This window comes from Rattus norvegicus, chromosome 9 (genome assembly GCF_036323735.1).
Source record: "Rattus norvegicus strain BN/NHsdMcwi chromosome 9, GRCr8, whole genome shotgun sequence".
In the NCBI taxonomy this organism is placed as follows: domain Eukaryota; kingdom Metazoa; phylum Chordata; class Mammalia; order Rodentia; family Muridae; genus Rattus; species Rattus norvegicus.
Window position 1 is genome coordinate 97,433,870 of NC_086027.1, and position 3,984 is coordinate 97,437,853.

A 3,984-nucleotide genomic window follows, 5' to 3' on the forward strand; every position below is an offset into this window, starting at 1 on the left:
TCACGTGCAATACCTCTGCAAAGAAAGAGACAACTAATAAAAATGCCACAACACACTGCAGAGTATCACAGAGACCTTCTCTCTGCTCTCTGAACTTCTCAAAGAACATACGGCTGTTGCCCATGCTAGGTCACCTTAGCCCTGGGCCATTGGGTCATCTTTCCACCATTGCAAAAACAGCGTGTGTTCATCCTTCCCCTCCCAGCAGGCATTTCTCTGCTACAGACCTGGAGGAATTTAACCTTTGAGCTTTTCCTCCAAGAAAATGAATCCTTCCATCCATGGGAGGTCACGTGATGAAAGAGCTCATAATTCACGAGATCAAAGTAAACAAAAACCAAAGGTCTGCACAATGTACCAGAGCAGCGTGTGCACCACGCAGCGTATATAAGCTCCTGGGATAGCTGATGGCACCCAGACAGGGTGAGGCCCTGCAGAGGCATCTGGCTGGGGTACAGGTGTTTATGTGGCAGGAAAGGACAGGGCAGTAAGCAGTGCGTTCATCCAAGGCTTCCCATTTACATGGGGTTTCACAGTTACGTTCATCTGGTTTCCAGGCCTGCTGTCAGCCCCCTTGCATTTTCCCTGAAACTTAGAAAGACAGCAGAGGTGACTTTGCCAAAGCCTTCGATGATCCTGAATTTAGGTGGTGTCAGGTGATCTCCTCTGCTGAAGATACCACCCATCAGAGGCAAAAACCCAAGGCCTTCAAAAGCCACAGTTGTTGAAACAGTCTATCTGAACCACTTGACCGACCCTCAGATCCAAGCTGGACCTGACAAGGACTAAGCTGTCATTCAAGCCCTTGGGTTTGGCTCTCCGACATCTACACTCTAGGCTCTTTGCTTCAGCATCCCATCTCCCTCCATCTCCAGAGAACTCAGAAAAATCCACTGGGTACAAATGAGAAACTTCAACTAAACACCATCAAGGAAACAAGTGGGTAGGAACATTTCCAAAACAAAACAAAACAAAACAAAAACTGTTGCAAAGCCATCTCTGTGCTGCACCGGGATTACTCATTTTCAAAGTCACATCATGGACTTCCATGGACAAATCTGTTGTTTCCCACATGGGCCCATAGGCCACTTTGCTTCTCCAAATGGCTTTGAGGCCAACTGTTTTCAGCTGTGTGGCTTACTCCAAAGTCCCTCAGCCAGATCCTCACGTCTCCAAATGTCCACACTTTCGCCTCAAGACAGCCGTCTCTTCCAACCCATATGTCCCTCCTGGTTCTCTGCACATTGGGAAAGCCCCACTACTTTAACCAAAACCTGGGAGCTGAGTGATAAGGGGTCAACCATATCTATAAACTCCTGGCCAGTGAACCCCACTAGCGGGAAGGGTATATAAAAATTCAAGTTCCCAAGGCTGAAGCTGAGTCTGCGACATGGGGACCAGTTAGTGACAAAAGCTAAGCTTGCTACTTCTTACACTTGGTTTACAATCCCACGTCAATCATAACTAAGAACAAATAAAAAAGAATCAGACTCTGTGTGAATAACTTGGTGTGCCATGTCTAGGATCCACTAATAGTCCTCTGGGCTCCTTCAAAATCCTGGGATTGTGTGGCAGAACCGGAGTTCCTGAAGAGAGTCCAGGAGAGATGAAAGTGGAGCCCAGTTGCAGTAGAAGAGCCCGGCATTACGGAGGTGCCAGTGCCATTGGACAACCCCCAAAACCGGCAACGGCAGTGGAGTGGAAGCAGCTGGAGCCTAGTGACAAGCTGTGTGAACTCCAGAGGGCGGAGCTTACTGCCCTTGACGATTTGAGTAGCTTCTATAACTTAATCCTGTCAGCTGTTACCGGAAGTCTTCTATCTTGCACCCATTTCTCTTTCAGAGCAAGGCTAGTGTAGCAGAAAGATTCCCTTGTGTCTTTGTCAGGGTCTCTATTGCTGTGACAGGACACCACGACCAAAAGCAACTTGGGGAGGAAAGGGTTTATTTGTCTACACTCCCACGTGGTAGTCCATCACGAAGGAAGTCAGGACAGGGACTCAAACAAGGCAGGAACCTGAAGGCAGCTGATGCTGAGGCCGTAAAGAAGTATCGCTTATTGACCTGGTCCTCTGGCTTGCTCAGCCTGTTTTCCTATAGAACTCAGGAATACCAGCCCAGTGGTAGCCTCACACTCAATGGGCTGGGCCCTCCCCCAATCAATCGCTAATTAAGAATCATCAGCTGCATCTGGTGGAGGGATTTTTCTCAATTGAGATTCCCTCCTTTCCAGGGACTCTACCTTGTGTCAAGTTGATTAGCCAGAACACCATCTTTGGGGTCATGCATGGATTTGAGTCCCAGACCTGCAGTTAGTAGTAGGAGCGGGGAAAATAAGTCATCATCCGCCCCCTTTATTCCTTCTCTGTTGCTGTGTTTACCCTGCAGGATGGTAGTGACATGGAGCCTGTCAGTGCTTGCATTGGGTCCTGCCTCATACCACCATGCTTCACAGGGTCCCCGCTGCATCGACTGCTCCCATGGCCTGACCCCTCTCATGGGGTTTCCAAAAGGCCAGTGTCCTGATGCACCAGCCCTGAACTTCCTCCTGGACGACTTCCAATCGGAAGGAAAAAATATTCTCTTGCCCTTTGAGGGGAATGGCACTGTCGTCCACCCATCCATCACAACTCAACAGATTCTATTAGAAACTCCTGTTCCTTGGCAACCACCTAGCAACAGAAGCCTCCCTGATTTTTTTATAAGGCTTTCCAAAAATTGTTTTCTAAAGGACTTTTATTCTTCCCCAACATTTTTGCCCTAAGGAAATAATTTCTCTTTATTGCTTTTCCTGATCACAAAAGTAATACAAACTTGCTTCAGAAAAGCGGTGCAATAAAGAGATACAGGAAGTGAAACCTCCTGGTGGACAGTGTTCTCTCCTAGCACACCCTTCACTAGCCCAGGGAAACTCTCCCAATAAACACTGCCAAATAAGGCCTAGGGAAGGAGGGCGCCGTTTGCTTCTGGACTCCTAGAAGAGAGTATGTTGTGTTGATGGACAATTCTAGCAAAACTTCCATGAGTCAGTGTACAGAGCACTCACTATACAACCTTAGAGACCTGAGTTTTATCTCTGAGACCCACATAGAGGTTGAAGGAGAGAAACAGTCCCATAAGCTTCTCCTCTGACTTTCATACACATGCCCTAACATAAATAAATAGAACAATGATAACACCTTCCCTTTCTCTCTAGGGCAGTTTCTACCCATATCTGCCAAAATTTTAGGTTGATGGGTTGCATTCTTGGTCTTCTTTCATTTGTAGCTATAAATGGTTCCTTTATCCTGAATTCCAACTATGCAAATGTCATGGTTTGAATAATAATGCCCCCCACCTCCATAGGCTCACATCTCTGAATGCTTGGTCTTCAATTGGTGGAACTGTTTGGGAAGGATTAGAAGGCGTGGGCTCGCTGGAGGAGGTGTGTCACTGGAGGTGGGCTCTGGAGTTTTAAAAGCTCATGCCATTCCCAGTTAGCTCTCTCTGCCTCTGCCTCATGCTTGTGGATTAAATGTGAACTCTTAACTACTATTCCACCACTATGACAGCCTGCCTGCTACCATGTTCCCTACCATGATGTTACCCCCTAGAACAATGAACCCAAATTAAATGCTATCTTTTATAAGTCGTCTAGGTCATGTCACTCTTCACAGCAGTACAAAAGTAATAAGACGGTGTCTTAGTTTGGGTTTATTGCTGTGAAGAGACACCATGGCCAAGGCCACTCTTATAATGGAAAACATTTCATTGGAGCTGGCTCACTGTTTCAGAGGCTCAGTCCATTATCATCACATTGGGGGGTGGGGGGAATGGCAGCTTGCAGGCAAACATGATGCTGGAAAAAGAGTTGACAGTTCTATATCTTAGTCCTCAGGCAACCAGGAGTAGACTCTCTTCTTCACTGAGTGGGACCTGAGCATAAGATGACTCAAAGCCCACCCCACAATGCCACACTTCCTCCAACAAGGTCACACTTACTCCA